Consider the following 18,736-nt stretch of genomic DNA (forward strand, 5'->3'; position numbering starts at 1 on the left):
TAATATGTACATATTAACAAGTTTACAAAAATAGATTATGTGGTTTTAGGATATAATAGAAGAAGTATTTAGACTTACAAGTTGTTTTAATATCTTGGCCAAGAAAATATATAGAAACATTTTAAGAAAATATATCAAATCATTTTATTTGTTTCTACATACCAAATTAATGGGAAGTAGAACACATTTATCAAACTCTCTTGACAATGTGTAATACATTAAATGAATCGTTAAAATTTGGCTGTGAATATACTGTTTTTATAGTGCTCTTTCTTCTGAATAATAATGTAATTGCTATAAATATTGTTAGCCCTTTTCTACATAAGAAAAATACATCTAAAATTTGACTTCTATTTTTCCTTCCTTATTTTCTCTCATATTTAAATGTAATCAACCCTGATTAATTGGTAGAAATAATCTGTGAATTTTTGCATTTCACTGAAAGGTGATCACGGAATGGAAATTTGGGGTCCTATTTACCAAATCAGCCAGAAACACATCTGTGAACAGAGTCTGTTTTAAGCTCTCAATACACATTTTAATGGATGTTTACCCCAAATCCTGCCTTTTAGTTTTTAGGTGGACATTGCACTTTATACCTAGAAAGTTGTGTATTTGCCTCCTTAACTGCAAACACATTCCTGCTCTCACTCCTATGGATTGTGTTGTCTTCAGAACTATTCTGTCTCTTAAATCATTAATTCCTCCTGATATTTCTCTCCAGGCTTGCTTCTCTCCTCTACCCAAACATGGACTATGCAACTCTCTACTCATACTTGGATAAAAAGATTAACATGCCAAAGTTGACCTCAATGTCCCCTTCCAAGCTGACTGCTGCCACACTGATCCCCATTTCAATGAAAGGCATTATCAGGTATTCAGTTTTTCAGTCTCCAAACCTAAAAGTCATCCTTGTGTCTTTATTCTATCATACTTCACATCTATTCCATTTGTTAATTCTGTTAGTTGTACCCTTAAAAAATGTCCATAATCTAACATTCCTTTCTGCTGTCATGCTCACCCAAATTACCACATACTCTTGTTTGACCTTTACCCTACAAACACCTAAGTGGTCTTACCTTTTTCTACTCTTGCCTTACAGTTAGCCTCTTCACATAGTAGCTGAGCAAATTGCGTCAATCCCCACATTGGAAAAACTTCCACTGAGTTCATACATTTGGAATAAAATCCAACCTTCTGGAATTGTCCTCAAGGTTCTACATATTTGGCCATCGTTTCTGTTTTATCTCTTACCTTTCTTTTTGCTAACTCTGCTGCAGCTACTCTGGCCTTCCTGCTGTTCTTTGAAATGTTCAAGCTTGGTCCACCCCAAGGAATTTCCATTTACATGTTCTCTCAGCTAGAATGTTATCTTAAAATTAGAGACTTCTTCCTAAATTTCATTCTTTTTTTTTCTGTTTAAATATTCCCCTTTCTGGCTCATCTCATTTTCCAGCTCCAGTCATTACTTAACCCTTTACACAGACTTTCTTTTCTTGTAGCTCTTACCACTATCTGGAATTATACAATATTTAATTTCTATTGTCTGTCTTTTCTGTGAAGGCACTCAGAACATGTAACTCTAAAATATGCCCTTCTGACATACTATTTTGAGTCAAAGCCACTTGAGAAAATTCGGGTGCAAGATGGGCCCTCTGACCCACCTCTTTCTTCTGAGAGCAGGAGATAATACTCCTCCCCTATATCACAAGGAAGGAGGACATTCTCACCATCAGAGATGGGGAATGAAGGCTGAGAAATCTGTACAAACCAACTGTGTGAAGTCAAGTCTTACTTCCTATTCAGTTCTCAACAATACATTGCCACTAACCCAAGTCTTTTGTCTAGTCAATTCTTCACCAATTTATTGTTTCTTTATCTAAGATATAAAAGCTTTTTGCTTGAGTCACTTCTTTAAGTATTTGTTCTCCTGTGAAGGTTCCATGTATATGTTAAAATTTACTAAAACTTGTGTGCTTTTCTCCTGTTTCTATTGTGTCAGTTTAATTCTTAGGCTCACCTGGGGACTCAGAGAGGTAGGAGAAGATTTTTCCTCCTTTACTTCTATTAGAATTTAGCTCTAACAGGTAGGGTCTCTGTCTTGTTGACTGTAGTTATGTTCATTGTCTACAAAAGCGTCAATAAATGCTGAATAAACGACAAAGACCATAAATTAAAATTCATATCTTTTAATCATTAGTTGATAATGATCCTTTTACTTATTCTGATTAAAGTACAATTTATTCTTCTACCACTGAGCCACTTAAACACCAGGAAAGCACCTATAGTACACAGCTCTAGTTTCTTCATGGTTTCTCTTTTAATTAACTGTGTTGATCTGTTTTTAGCTCACCCCTTTGCCTTATCTACTAACTAGCTTTCTTACGTGGGAGTGTTAACTTCTTTGAGCATCATCCATGGCAATAATTCTTAAACTAGCATGTATCAAAATCACCTGAGAGCTTATTAAAACAAAAATGGCAAGGCCTGAACTCTCTTCTAGTAGATCCTGGGATGTGCTTAGAAAATTTGTATTCCTAATTAGTCCTCAGGTATTGCTGATTTTGCCAATCTGGGACCACAATTTGAGAATCACATAGCTATAAGAATAGGTGATGGTCTTCTCCTTTTGTTGACATCCTTCCAGATGGACCTGGGCAAACTGGTGTGAAAGTTTTCTATAGAACAGGATAAGGAATGGAGTCTGAGGCTCTGCTACCTTGGGTATACTTGCTAGAAAAATAGGCAGCCATGAGAGGAAATGTCTTGAAGAGTTTTCTGGGCAGTATTCAAAATTAAAGTTTGACAAAATTAGGAAGAAGCGGGTATGATGAAAAAGGTAGAGAAAAGATAAAGATAGAAGAACAGGAAGGAGGAGTAAAAGGAAGTGGGAGGGGATTGAGAAAAATTGGGATCCTGACCTATGCAGAGATTCTGAAAATATAGAGAATACCTGAAATGCCTGAAAGAACTAGCTGAAACTAATTTGGAGAAGTTTGTGTTTACTATATTAAATTCAGATTTAGAATTGTACAGAGGCCTGAGAGAGGCAATAAAGAAACAAAGCAGAGATCCTCCCTCTCCTTCATATTTAGACTTTCATATGGTTGGCAAATTCCTAAAACCAAAATCTGTTATAAGGTGTCTAGGGTTGTCTTAATAAAGTATCATAGATTTGGTGCCTAAAACAACAGAAATTTGTTGTGTCACAGTTCTGTAGGCTAGAAGTACAAAATCAAGGTGTCAGCAAAGCCATACTTTCACTAAAGATTCTAGGGGAGGAACCTTTGCCTTTTCCTAGCTTTGAGTGGTGGCCTGCAGTCCTTGGTGTTTCCTGCCTGCAACAGATTGTTGTCTGTCTCTATGATCACATGGCATCCTCCTTGTGTCATCCATTTTTTTTTTTTCATGTTGTTTCTGCATCTTAAAATTGGTGTTTTCATGAAAGTTAAGTTTAAAAGCAAAAATATTTGGTAAAATATTTTAAGTAGAAGAAGAATTGAGTCTTCCTTTCCTCTTGGTTGGGATTCCCCCAAATACCTCTCTTTGCAAATAATCATTTGTGGACCACTTGTTACTATCCTCATGTCTCACTTGTCGTCTTTGTGTTCTTCACCCTTTTGTTAACCTGAAATTTGAGAGCTTCTAATTCTTTATCACAACTCTTCAGTCAAGTATAAAGTCTCAGTGAGCAAAAGTATTAAATTAGTGGATTTTTGTAGGAATGTATAAACTAATTACCTCCCAGGAATTAATAATAACCCAAAACTTATATAGATAGATAGATAACAATTTCTAGGTGTTTGTTATAAATCTGAATGTCTTATACCTTAGGAAGCTGATTTAATTTTTTATCTTTTTGAAAAAAAATGAAATAATGCTCCCTACTCCAGCTTTACTATTGTAATTCCACTGTGTTTTCTTAATAGCCATATGGAAGGATTAGAAAATCAATTAGTCAATAAATGGAAAGAGCAAATATAATTCTACATCTGAGAGATGTTTTGGTATTCTTTAACCAGCCCTGAGTAGGTGGTTGTCTACTCCACCGCCTACCTTGTTTATCACTTTTATTTCTACCCTCCTTATGTAGTCTAATTCATATAAAATAAGGATATAATTTTTATTTTGCTAAAATATGACTTAATCTTCCAAATTCTGCATATAGATGTGTATATATGTGTGTAAAGAAAGGCATATCTGTCTATGAAAATTCCTGAGTTTAATGAAATTATTTATAATGGGCAAAAAGTCATTTTTAATATTAGACTTTTATCATTATGGCAATAAAATCAGTATAAGGTATTGTGAATGGCTCCTGGTTTCTACCAAATTTTACTGATTTTTTTTTTTTTTTTTTTTACTAAATGAAAATGCTTTAAATTTTGCTGAAGCTTTTCTAAGCAGGGCCATTTGAGTGCTACAGCATGCCCCTCATATGTCAAAGCTTCTTTATAGCCATATATAGTAATAACAGGTTTATTGGAGAGTCTGAGCTTTATGGAGTACACACTTGAAAAGGATTTATTTTCTCTAATCAATGCCCCCAACTGTGCAATGTCAGTTTTCCTTCCCTGCTGGGTAGCAGATCTCTTAATGATGTCTTGGGCAGATTCCATAACATCTCTCTACTTTATTAAAAAGTCTTGTTTGTAACTGCAATCTCATATCCCCTCCACATCATAAGACAAGCCTGGTTTGGGGCCTAGGAACTTAAAAAGAAGTGTGATCTGCTCTCTCATTTCCTCACTATCACCAGGAGTCAAATGGAAGGTCATAGTATGTCTCTCTGGGGCCTATCCCTAACTTCTGTCAGAGGCTTTGATGTTTTCTAGCTGCTCTGGGAAGAGATATAGAGTAAAGGGACAAGAGTCTTTTTGTTTTATTTGGCTTGAAAGAACAATATTGTTTCTTTTCCTGTCAGCTGCCTTATTCTCCTAGACAATGCTGATAGGCCATCAAAGTCCTGGATGACACACCTCTAACTTAGAAGTCCTGTTGGGAATATCTGCACTGCAAATTTTCCTTATCTTTTATTAGATATATTCATTTAACACTTATATAACTCTTACCCTGTACTATAATATGTTCTGCATGGTTTATAAACATCCATTAATTATCCAAAAACCATTTGAAGTAGGTACTGCTACTATTTCAATAGGGAGTCTGAACCACAGTGAAACTGTGCAAATTGTGCAAGATTACATATCTGGTGATTAACTGACTTTGGATTTGAATCCAGGCAGTCTAACTCCAATACTCTTAACTGATATATTAGGCTGCCTTCATGTAGTTGTCTCTGGCTTGAGACAAATCTTATATAGAACATTGGTAATAATGGTTTGGATCCAAAAGATTTCCAGAGTAAAGATATAATTTTATAGGCTTTGGAGTCATCCATATATATTTTTTATTTTTGAATTATGAGAGTAGGTGAGATCTCTGAGGTGGAGGACTCAACTAGGGAAGACAATAGTATTTAACAAAAATGAAGGACACCAGGGAAGAAGATTTTAAGGGAACACAGAAATCAGAAGATTTAATGTCTACACATACAGAGACATGACACCCCCAGACAAGCCAATACCAGGTGTCCATTCTAACCTCATTATCTTCCTTTATTTGAGGAAGAGGCTAAACATTTGCACGGGGAGGAGCAGGTTATGTTAGAATGTTGGAAAAAGACATCAGTTTGCATAAACCTCAGTAAAACAAAAGATGTAGAGTTAATAAAATGCACCTGCATAAAACATTGTCATTGCAGGGTGAGTCAGAGGAGACTTTCAGACTCAAGTATTTTCATCAATCATATACCTAGGAATAGTCTTAGAAATTCATTTTTCTTCACATGCTCAATGACATTTTACTGTTCTTTCTGTATTGCCATCCTGAGCAAGTAACTGTCTGTCTGGTCTAAGTCTGCATTGAACTCTGAAATCACTGGAGCCAAAGATGGAAGAGAGTTTCAAGTGGAAATGAACAGCTGCAAAATGTTCAGATATGTCCAGTAGATCAAGAATTGGGAAATTAGATTCCTCCTTAATTAGAAGGTCATTCTGGTTTTGCAAGAGAAAATTAGGGTCTTGCATTTCCCAGCTGCACTGCATGCCATTGTTAAAATTTGACATTTCAATATTTGATTCATTTTTTGGATTTTTTCTAATGTATGATATGGCATACAGTTCCTAAATATATTTTTGTATTGATGGTTACCAAGTTTTCCCAAAATCTTGCATAGAATGGGCTTCTTTTCTCTAATTTGAGGTCCAAACATTTTCATAAAGTATTATGCATGTATGTGTTTGTGTGTGTGTGTGTGTGTGTGTGTGTATATACACACACAGTTTATATATATATGTGTGTGTATATATAAATATATCTTTATATGTGATGTTTTCTTCTACTCCAGTGGTCTTGTATCCATTATGGAAGCTTTATAGCATATTTTAATAGTAACAGGCTAGTTACCCTCATTGCCCTTCCCGTAAAAAATTTCCTTGCCTGTTTGTTTGTTTATTTTCCATATTGACCATTAGAATAATCTGTTTCATTCAAAACATTTTTTAAATTGACATCCCATTACATTATAAATTTTTTAGTATTCTTCCTTTATGAATATTTTAAAGTTTCTCATCAAAGACCTTCATTTTTCTCATTAAGCTTATTTGTATATTTTTCCTCTTATAAATAGGTTACTTTTTTCTATTATAATTTTATATCTTTTCTGCTGGTTGCTGTTGGTGTTGGTGAATTGAATGGCTGATTCTTTATGGATTTTGACCAACAAAATAATCCTTCTATGTGGTTTAAAATATTTTATTTGAAACCTAATCATGTATGTATATTAATATTTTATCCTGGACTCTGTTATTTTCATATACATAAATTTTTTGATCATCCTGGGTTTTACAGATATGTAATCATATCATCTAGAAATAGTAAGCCTTTTGTCCAAATTTTATGTCTTTAGTTTCTTTTTTGTATCAAACTATTTTGGCCAGTAACTTAAGTATTGTTTTAAATACTAATATGATAGAAGATACCTTTATCTTGTCTCACATTTTGCTAGGGAATATTTTTAGTGGTTCTGAGCTGAGATAAATATATTTTGTCAGGTTAAGAAAGTATCTATAAATTCTTATATGTTGAGTATATTTATAATTAATATCTATATTATGACATTTCTCCTTAGTCTTGTTGATATGATAAGTTATATTAATAGCTTATTTAATTTGAACAATCTTTATATTTGGAATAAAAATCTCTTGAAAATGATATATTACTTCTGCAAAGATCTGCCAAATTCTGTTTGCAAATATTTTATGACTGATATCTCATTGTAATTTATAAATGATTTGGATCTGTAGTAGTTTTATACGGTACTTGATAGCTTTGGGTAACTGTGTTAATGCTGGCTTTGAAAAAAAATAGTATTTTCTTTTTTAATGTAAGGTCTAGGCGAGGTTACATAGCTTTGAAATGTTCTAGTAGTTAAGGACTTTGTTTTCCATGTAAAAGCACCTAGGCATACCACTTTTTGTGGTGAGATTTCATTTTACCAACATTATTTCTTATGCGGGAATTGCCATGTTTAGGGTTTTATTGTAAATGTAGTTTCCATTTTTCTAAATGTTTTTTCATTTGATCCAAGTTTTATTTTTTTAAAAAGACTCAGGGCTCAATCCCAGGACCCTGAGATCATGACCTGACCCCAAGGCAGATCCTTAATGGACTGAGCCCCCTTGGTACCCCTTGATCCAAGTTTTCTTTTTTTTTTTTTTTTTCAAGATTTTATTTATTTATTCATGAGAGACCCAGGCAGAGAGAGACACAGGCTCCATGCAGGGAGCCTGACGTGGGACTCGATCCTGGGACTCCAGGATTACATCCTGGGCGGAGGGCAGCGCTAAACCACTAAACCACCCAGGCTGCCCCCAAGTTGTTTTTTTTTTTAATAAAGAATTTTTTTTTTTTATTTTCTTACTTCTTTTTATTCCATGTTTTAAAATTGTATGTATTCTATATTCTCTCATTCATAACTAGGTTGGCTAGTAGTTTGTTCACAATATGGTTCTTTTAAAACTAGCTTTTAGTTTTTATGTTTTCAGGTGTATAATTTCTTCTTTAATCATTAGTAATTATTCCCTATTTTTCCCCATGGCTTAATTAGTGCTTTGTTTTTTTTTTTTTAACATTTTCAATCGAACAATTTGTTTTAATTCCTTTTTTTATGGACATAAAATTTATAGCTTTGATTTTTTAAATACAGCTTTAGTTATATTCTATAGGTTTAAATATAGAATGTCCTTATTTAAACATCTTCTAGATTTTATAACATTTTAGTTTGATTTGCTTCTTTACTAGAAAATTGTTTAAGGAAGAATTTATTAATTTTATTTGGTAGGATATTTTGGTTTTCTAATTTTGATATTAAAAATTTCTAGTTTTCAGTTTCTTTAATCAGATGATAATATCTGGACAATATATTTTGAGATTTTGGGGGTTTTGTGGGTTTCTTGTAGTGGATTTTCTGGTCATGTTTGTTATTTTATGAGAATGTAAGGAGTATCTTTTTACATGTAGAGTTAAAGATATTTCAATGAGACCTAGCACATTTGTTGTTTCTTTCCTGTGTTTAGTTTTGATTATTATTTTCATCAGTATTATTTACCCACTGACTTTCTGTGCTAACAAAATGGATTGTTTCTTCACACTAGAGGTCTTCTAATGTTCTTTACTTCTATAGTTTTCTAATACTTGTTATTCTTAGTGTATAAATATTCCAAACTACTATAACTTCAAGTTTTTGACATAAATTCAACTTTTTTCTCTAAATTTATTGAGGAATATCTGACAAATATAACTATACATTTAAGGTACAATGTGATGATATGATACAGGTATATATTATGAAATGATTACCAGGATCAGAGTAATTAACACATCTATTATCTCATATAGTAAACTTTTTTTTTCTGTGATGTGAACACTTAAGATCTTCTCAGCAACGTTCAGGTATACTGTATTAACTGTAGTCACCATGCTGTATTTAGATCCCAGAATTTATTCCTCCTATATTTGAAAATGTGTACCATTGAACCATGTCTCTCTATTTTTCCCTCCAACCACCATCCTATTCTATGTTTCTATGATCTTGGCTTTTTAATTTTTTTTTTTTTTTAGATTTAACATATAAGTGAAATCATACAGTATTTGTCTTTTTCTGTGTGGCTTTTTTCACTTAGCATAATGCCCATGGGGTTGCAAGTGGCAGGATTTCCTTTTTTTTAATGACTGGATAATATTTCATTGTATAAATGCCCTAATATCTTTATCCATTTCTCTGAAGGACATTTAAGTTTGTTTCCATTTCTCGACTATTGTGAATAACGTTGCAATGAACATGGGAATGGAGATATTTCTGAAATAGTTTTTTAATTTCCTTTGAATATGTTCACAGGAGTGGGATTGCTGGATACTAAGATAGTTTTAATTTTTTGAGGAAATTTCATGCTGTTTTTCATAATGGCTGTACCAATTAACATCACCACCAATCACATATAAAGATTCCTTTCATCCATATTCTTGGTTGTCTTCTCTTGACTTTTTAAGAATAGACATCTTAACAGGTTTGTATTGGCATCAAATTGTTTTCATTTGGATTTCCCTGATATTAATGATATTGAGAACCTTTTCATATTCCTGTTGGCCGTCTGTATGTTTCCTTTGGAAAAATATCTATTTGGGTCCTTTGCCCAACTCTTTAATTGTGTTATTTGCTTTCTTGCTATTGAATTATATAAGTTCTTTATGAAATTTGGATTTTAACCACCAAGTCAGATATGACTTGCAAATATTTTTCCTATTCCATATATTGCCTTTTCATTTTATTAATAGTTTCTTTCACTGTGCAGAAGCTCCTGAGTTTGATATACTCACTTATTTTAGCTTTTGTTGCCCTTGCTTTTGTCTTATTCAAAAAATTATTTGTAAGACCAATGTCAAGCATCATTTTTTCTATGATTTCTTTTAAGAATTTTATGGTTTTAAGTCTTATGTTCAAGTTGCCCATCTATCTTGAGTTAATTTTTGCCCGTGCTGTAAGAGTCCAGTTTTATTCTTCTACTTCTGAATACCAAATTTCCCAACACAATCTATTGAGAGACTATTATTTACCCATTGTGCATTCTCAGTAACCTTGTCAAAAATTAGTTCACTGTATATATGTGTTTATTTCTGTGAGTTTATTTTGTGCCTCTTGTCTATGTGCCTGTTTTTATGCCAGTACCATAGTGTTTTGATTTCTATACTTCATAATATAGAAGTGTGATGCCTCCAGCTTTGTTCTTTTTTTCTTAAAATTGCTTTGGTTATTCAGTCTTTTTTTAGTTCCTTATAAATTTTAGGGTAGTTTTTTCCATTTCTGTGAAAACTAAAACTGGAAGTTTGATAGGGATTGCATTAAGTATGTAGATTACTTTGGATAGTATAGATGTCTTCACAGAATTCTTCTAATCCAGGAACCACAGTATATCTTTTATTTGTGTCTTCTTTAATTTCATTCAGTGTCTTATAGTCTTCAGTATACAGGTTTTTCATCTCCTTGGTTAATTTATTCCTAAATATTTTATTGGCTTCGATGTAATTGTAAATGAGATAGCTTTTTAATTTCTCTTTTAGGTGGTTGTTAGTGTATAGAAATGCAACTTATTTTTATACGTTGATTTTGAATGCTGTAACTTTACTGAATTCATTTATTCTAACAGTTTTCTGAGGGCATGTTTAATAATTTCTATATATAATATGTCATTTGCACACAAAGATAATTTTATTCTTTCCTTCTGATTTGGATGCTTTTGTTTTGCTTGCCAATTGCTGAAACTATATTTTCAATACTACTTTGAAGTGCTGAGAGAGAGCATCCATGACTTGTTACTGTTCTCAGATTGAAAGTGATGTTAGCTATGGACTTGTTCTATACGGTCTTTATTATATTGAGGTACATTCCTCTCATACTTAATTTGTTGAAAGTTTTTATGATGAAAGATTTTAAATTTTGTTTATTAAAATGACTATGTGAATTTCACTCTTCATTTTGTTATTGTGTATTACAGATGATTTGTGTGTGTTGAACCATCCTTGTATCCCAGAGATATAACTCACTTAGTCATGGTGTCTGACCTTTTTAAGGTGCTCCTGAATTCAATTTACTAGTATTTTGTTAATGATTTTTTTATATCCATATACATCAGAGATACTAGGCCGTAATGTTCTTTTCTTTTAGTGTAATTATCTGTCTTCAGTATTAGTGTAATGTTTTCCTTGTAAATTAGTTTAGAAGTCTCCCTTCCTCTTTTATTTCCTGAAACATTTGAGATGGATTGGTATTAATTCTCCTTATGTTTCAAAAAATTCATCAGTGAAGCCATCTGATTTTCAACTTTTATTTTGGAGAGGGTTTTGATTACTAATTCATCCTCTTTACTTAAAATTGGTCTGTTAAAACAAAACATTTTTTTTTTATGATTCATTAAATCAGATTGTATGTTTCTAGGAATTTGTGTTTCTTCTAGGTTGTCCCATATGTTGTCATATAATTGTTTTTTATTTATTTATGAGAGTGAGAGAGGGGCAGAAACACAGGCAGAGGGAGAAGCAGGCTCCATTCAGGAAGCCCCATACAGGACTCAGTCCTGGGTCTCCAGGATCAGGTCCTGGGCCAAAGGCGGCGCTAAACTGCTGAGCCACCCAGGTTGCCCCAATATGTTGTCATATAATTGTTGATAGTAGTCTTTTAAAATCTTTGTATTTCCTAATAGCAATGGTTTCTATATCATATTTTTATGATATTGTAATGCCTCCTTTTTCTAGTTTTGTCTTCTCTTTTTCTTGGTAAGTATAGGTAACCATTTGCCAATTTTATCCTTTCAAAATATCAACTCTGTTTAATTGATCTTTTTTATTGCTTTTAATCTCCAATTTATTTCCACTCTAGTCTTTATTTCCTTCCTTCTACTAACTGTGGAGTTAGTTTGTTCCTTTTTTTCTAATTCCTTGAGGTAATTAAGTTACCTGTTTATTGCTATGAACTTTCCTCTAAGAACTACTTTTACTGCATCCCATAAACTTGATTTTTTGTTTTATCATTTTCATTTGTCTTAAGGTTTTTTTCTTTTGCTCTCCTCTTTAATCCGTCTATTGTTCAGTAGCACATTTAATTGCTATGTATTTATTTGTAAGTTTTCCAACTTTCTTCTTATAATTGACTCCTAGTATCATATGTTGAAAAAAATGCTTCTTATGATTTCAGTTTTCTTACATTTGTTAAAACTTGTTTTGTGGCCTAACATATGATCTACACTGGAGAATGTGCCATATGCACTTGAAAAAGAATGTGTATTATTATTTTTTATTAAGTTTTAAATTTTAATTTCAGTAGATAGTGACTCAACAATTCTCTAGATCGTTACTCAATGATCGTGATAAGTGTACTCTTAATTCTTTTCACCTGTTTAACCCATCCCCTGCACACACACACCTCCCCTCTGATATGCTTTATTTTAAAAGAGTACCCTCAGTTAAAGTTACACACAGAAGAATTCCCTGGTTAAATCACATAAAAAGATACAATAAATACTACAAATTTAATAAGACTGAAATCATACTAAGTATACTTTTCTGACTACAATTGTGCAAAACTAAAGATCAACAATAAAACAAATCTGGAAAATCTACAATGTAAATATTAAATATTTAATGCACAAATATCATACAACACACTATTGCATAAGTAGTGGGCCAAATAAGAAATCAAATGGCAAATCAAAATATGTTTCAAAACAAAATAAAAAGAGAATGTTGTTTTTTGGTGGAATGCTCTATAAATGTCTCAGTCCATCCGGTCTAATGTGTGGTCAAGCTTCAATGTTTCCATGTTATTTTCCTGTCTGGATGATCTATCCATTGATTAAATAGAAATATTGAAGTTCCCGGCTATTTTTGTTACTCAAGTCTATTTCTCCACTTACTTTCCATATTAGGTTCTTCTGTGTTGGAGGCGTAAATATTTATAAATATTAAATACTCTTGTTGGATGGACACCTTTATCATTATATAATTTCTTTATTTGTCTCTTATTATAGTACTTGTCTTTATGTCTAATTTGTCTGATATAATTACTCCAGTTTTCCTTTGGTTTCCATTTGCAATGAACACATTTTTCAATTCTTTCACTTTCAGTCTTTGTGTGCTTACATCTGAAGTGAAACTCTTGTAGGCAGGAAATATTTGGTGTTTTTTAATCCTTTCAGCCATCCTATTTTTTTTAATTGGGTATGATAAATACGGACTTACTGCAATTATATTTATTGTTTTCCAGTTGTTTTATAATATCTTTCTTCCTTTTTTTCTTGTATTCTTCTAATTTGTTGATTTTCTTAGTTGGTAAACTTAGATTTTTGTATGTTTTGTGTACTTACTATATATTTTTGCTTTGTGGTTACCATGAGAACTACACAGACCATCTTAGAGTTATAACAGTGTATTTTAAGCTGTTAATAATTTATATTTAAATGCATTCTAACGATAAATTTTTATTCTCCCATTTAGGTTTTATATCAATTTACATTTTGCTTGTGTATCCATTAATAACTTGTGGTTACAGTTACTTTTACTATCTTTGTCTTTAAACCTTTATATTGATTTGTAAGTGATTGACCTATCCCCAGGCTGTCATTAGACCATTCTAAATTAACTATGTATTTGGCTTTATCAGTGAGGTTTATACTTTTATGTTTCCCTGCTACTGATTAGTGCTGATTTCAGTTTCAGAAGTCTCTTTATCATTTCCTGTAATGTTAGTCTAATGGTGATGAACTCCGTTAGCTTCTCCTTATTTGCTTATTTTACCCCTTTATTGTGATTGACAACTTTTTCCAGTAGTTTGGCTTTTTTTTTTTTTCCTTTCAGCACTTTGAGTATATTGTGCCACTCTCTTCTGAACTAAAAACTTCTGCTAAAGAAAATCTGTCAAGTTGTTTTTCTCTTGCTGATTTTAAGATTCTCTGTTTGTGCTCAACATTTGACATTTAATTAAAATGTATCTTGGTCTTTGTATTTATCTTATTTGAAATACTATGGGCTTCCTGGACCTGATACCTGTTTTTCTTCTGCAGGTTAGGAAAGTGTTTAGCAATTATTTCTTCAAATAAGCTTTATGACCCTTTTCCTCTCCTCCTCCTTGGATCCCTATAATGTAATTATTGGTCCATCTGATGTTGTGATCTCCTTTAAGTTCTTTAAGCTATCTTCACTCATTTTCATTCTTTTTTCTTCTTCAATTTTTTTCTTTTTGAATTGGATTATTCCACTGCCCTGTCTTCAAGTTCACTGATCATTTCTACTCTTAAAACCCTCGTTGAATTTCTCAGTTATTATATCCCTCATCTCTGTGATTTCTGTTGGATACTTCCTTGTATTTTCTCTTTGTTGAAATTCTCATTTTGTTTATGCATTGTTCTCCTGATCTTGGTGAGCATTTTTATAACCATTATTTTGAACTATTTTTTTCAGGGAATTATTTACCTTCATTTTCATTTCATCAGTGTTTTGTTGTTGTTGTTTTCATCCTAGGGTTTTATCTAATTTTTTCATTTGGAATATAACTGTTTCTTCATTTTCATTGACTCTCTGTACATTAAACATTCACCTTTCTTGGTCTTAAATTTGTAGCCCTCTATAGATTAACCTTATTGTTGAATTCTGTCCTTGCTCTTGGCTTTCTCTCAAGTCTTTGATTTTCCAAGCAACTTTTTTACTCTTGGTGGTTTCCATAGTTCAGTGTGTGCCAAAATATCTCAATGCAGCAAGGGTGAGCATCTCAGCATCTAAATGCAGGCTGATTGTAATTTAGCAGCAGCTTTTGAAGGATGCAAATATACCTCTTTCAGGGGAAGACTGGGAGATTAGCATTCTTTCTGCTCCATCAGGCTGAGCTCTGGGGGAGGCATGGAGGGAGCCAGTTAAGAACTGTTTCTTGGTTTGCTACTGTCTCACCGAACACAAACATGAGTCCTGTTGGCCACTGGGCACAAAAACTGGATGACAGACATGTGAACAAACTCCTTTCACACATGGAGATACATGCAATCTGAGGTGGGGCAGAGGGAGAGAACAAAATTGGTAAAAGCTGTCCCTCCCAGTTTCTGGGGGAAGACTATAGTCAGTGCCTAGATACGTGTTAAATGAGAAGCCTGTTCCTGAGTCTGAAGCTTTTAAGATTTGCAAATAGGCTTCTTCCATGAAAAATCTTAAGAGTTTCATTGTGCTGTTTCTGTGCTTTACACTAAAATGATAGCCAATTAAGAACGGTTTCTCTATTTGATACACTCCTGTGGGATCCATGAATACATCCCCCCTGGCCACTAGAGCCAGGTGATCAAGCAAGACATCCTCTGGTGGTCCTAGTAAAAGCCAGGATACCACGATGTGCATATGATCCTTTCTAGGAATAATGGCCATCTGGAGAGAGTGGCAGAGTCAAAGTATAAAGTGTGCATGTTGGCCTCCACTCTCTCTGCAAGATGTGTTTTATTTTTTAATGTGTTTTAAATTATAAGCATGTTCCTCAGGTTGCAGCTTTTAAGATCAGCAAAGAGGTTTCCTTCAAGGAAAGAGTGGGTATTTGCTGCCTCTCATTGAACCCTGGGGAAAAGCCAAGATGATTCCTTATGAGCTTTTTAAAAGTCTCTCTCTTCCTTTCCCTCCCCTTCTCACCGCCCACTTCCAGGCCCTCCCCTTCCTTCCTTTCTTTTTTTCCTTTAATTCCAATATAATTAACATAGAGTATTAAATTAGTTCCAGGTGTACAATATAGTTTTTCATCAATTCTATACATTACTCAGCGCTCATTATGATAAATGTACGCTTAATCCACTTCACCTTTATTACCCATTTCTCTAATCACCTCTACTCTGTCACCCATCAGTTTGGTCTCCATATTTGAGAGTCTGGTTTTTGTCTATTTTTTCCCCCTCATTGTTCATTTATTTCCCAAATTTCATATATGAGTGAAATCATATGGTATTTCTCTTCCTCTGATTTATTTCACTTAATGTTATATGCTCTTGATCCATCCATTTTGCTGAAAATGGCAATTTTTTTTTACAACTACATAATATTCCATTATTCCATATATATATAGTGTGTGTGTATATAGCTTTTTATTTTGATGTAGTCACAATTGTTCATTTCTGCTTTTGTTTCCCTTGCTTTGGGGAACCTGTCTAGAGAAATGTTGCTATGGCCATACATACATACATACATACATACATACATATCATTTATTTAGTCACTCATCAGTCAGTGAATATTTGGTCTGCTTCCATAATTTGGCTATTGTAAATAATGCTGCTATAAACTTGGGGGTGCATGTATCCCTTTGGCTTAGTACTTTGGCATTCTTTGGGTAAATACTCAATAGTACAAGTGGTGGATTATAGGATAGTTCCATTAACTTTGAGGAAACGCCATACGGCTTTCCACAGTGTTTGCACCAGTTTGATTCTCACAAAACATGCAAGAGGGTTCCTTTTCCTCCACATCCTCACCAAAACCTGTTGTTTTTTGTGTTTTTTATTTTAGCCATTTTGAAAGGTGTGAGGTGTGATATGCCATTGTGATTCTGATTTGTGATTTTGAGGATTAGTGATGATGAGTATCTTTTCATGTATCTATTGGCCATCTGGATGTCTTTTTTGGATAAATATCTATTCCAGTCTTCTCATTTTTAAATTGGATTGTTTTAGGGGTGTTGAGTTTTGTAAGTTTCTTTATATATTTTGGACATTAACCCTTAATCATATATGTTATTTGCAAACACCTTCTTCTATTCAGTAGGTTGCTTTTTAGACTTGTTTATTGTTTCCTTTGCTATGCAGAAGCTTTTTATTTTGATGTAGTCACAATAGTTCATTTCTGCTTTTGTTTCCCTTGCTTTAGGGAACCTGCCTAGAAAAATGTTGCTATGGCCAAGGTCAGAAAAATTACTGCCTCTGCTACTTATAGGACTGTTATGGTTTCAGGTCTCACATTTAGGATTTATTTTTGTGTATGGTGTAAGTAAGTGGTCTAGTCTCATTCTTTTGCATGAAAATGTCCAGTTTTCCTAACACCATTTGTTGAACAGACTATTTTTTCTCTGTTGGATATTCTTTGCTGTTTTGTTGATGATTAATTAGCCATAGAACTGTGGGTTTATTTATGGATTTTCTATTCTGTTAATCTATTTTTGTGCCAGTGCCTTACTGTTTTGATTACTACAAATTTGTAATATGAATTGAGGTCCAGAATCATGATGCCTCCAGCTTTGCTCTTCTTTTCAAAGATTGGTTTGTCTATTTGAGTTTGTTTTTGTGGTTCTATACAAATTTTAGCATTGTTTGTTCTGGTTCTGTTAAAATTGGTGTTGTTATTGTGATAGGGATTGCATTAAATCTGTAGATTCCTTTGGGTAGTATAGACATTTTGGCAATGTTTGTCCTTCTAATCCATGAGCATGGAATATCTTTCCATTTCTTTCTATTGTCTTCAATTTCTTTCATCAATGCTTTATAATTTTCAGAGTGCAGATCTTTTACCTCCACGGGTAAGTTTATTCTTAGGTATTTTATTATTTTTGGTGCAATTAGAAATGGAGTGGTCTTCTCTTTCTACTGTTTCATTATTAGGATATAGAAATGCAACAGATTTCTATGTATTTTGTATTCTGTGAATGTCCTAAATTCATTTATCAATTCTAGTAGTTTTTTGGTGAGGTCTTTAGGGTCTTTTTTTAATAGATAGTATCACATCATCTGCCGAGAGTGAAAATTTTATTTCTTAGCAACTTGGGAGACTTTTATTCATTTAAATTTTCTTCTTGCTGTGGCTAGAATTCCATACTATGTTAAGTAAAAGTGGTAAGAGTGGACATCCTGGTCTTGTTCCTAACCATAGGAGAAAAGTTCTCAGTATATTTTCATGACTGATATGATGTTAGCTGTGGATTTTTCATATATAACCTCTATTATGTTGAGGAACATTCCCTCTAAACCTTCTTTGTTGAGGGTTTTTATCATGTGTGGATTTGTAGAATATTTTTTCTTCATCTATGAAATAATCATACGGATCTTATCCTTTCTTTTGTTGATGTGGCATATTAATTTGTGAGTATTGAACCACCCTGCACCCCAGGAATAAATTCCACTTAGTTGTGATGAACAATTTTTTAATATATTGTTGGATTTGGTTTGCTTATATTTTGTTGAGTATTTTTGCATCTATGTTCATCAGAGATATTGACTGGTAGTTCTTTTTTGCAGTATGTTTATTTTTGATATCAGAGTAATGCTGGTCTCATAGAATGAATTTGGAAGTTTTTGTTTCTTTTCTATATTTTGGAATGGCTGGAGAATAGGTATTAACTCTTTAAATGTTTGGTAGATTTCACCTGTGAATACATCTAGTCCTGGATTTCTATTTGTTGGGAGTGTTCTGATTACTGATTCAATATCATTACTGATAATTGGTCTGTTCACTTTCTTTAGTTCTTGTTAATTCAGTTTTGGGAAATTACATGTTTCTAGGAATTTATCCATTTCTTCTAGGTTGTCCACTTTTATTAGCATGTGATTTTTACAATATTCTCTTACAACACTCTATTTCTATGGTGTCAGTTATTTCTTCTCTGTCATTTCTG

At 33.0% G+C, this 18,736-nt stretch overlaps 1 long non-coding RNA gene across 1 annotated transcript in view; it reads left to right on the forward strand.

Moving 5' to 3' along the window:
* The first annotated feature begins 730 nt into the window (after positions 1-730).
* Positions 731-18,736, forward strand: part of LOC111098890 — a 30,051-nt gene continuing 12,045 nt past the window's right edge. Inside the window, exon 1 of the long non-coding RNA XR_005369933.1 lies at positions 731-874. This is a non-coding gene — a long non-coding RNA (uncharacterized LOC111098890). The remainder of the gene's footprint in view (positions 875-18,736) is intronic.

This window comes from Canis lupus, chromosome 15, assembly GCF_011100685.1.
Source record: "Canis lupus familiaris isolate Mischka breed German Shepherd chromosome 15, alternate assembly UU_Cfam_GSD_1.0, whole genome shotgun sequence".
Lineage (NCBI taxonomy): Eukaryota > Metazoa > Chordata > Mammalia > Carnivora > Canidae > Canis > Canis lupus.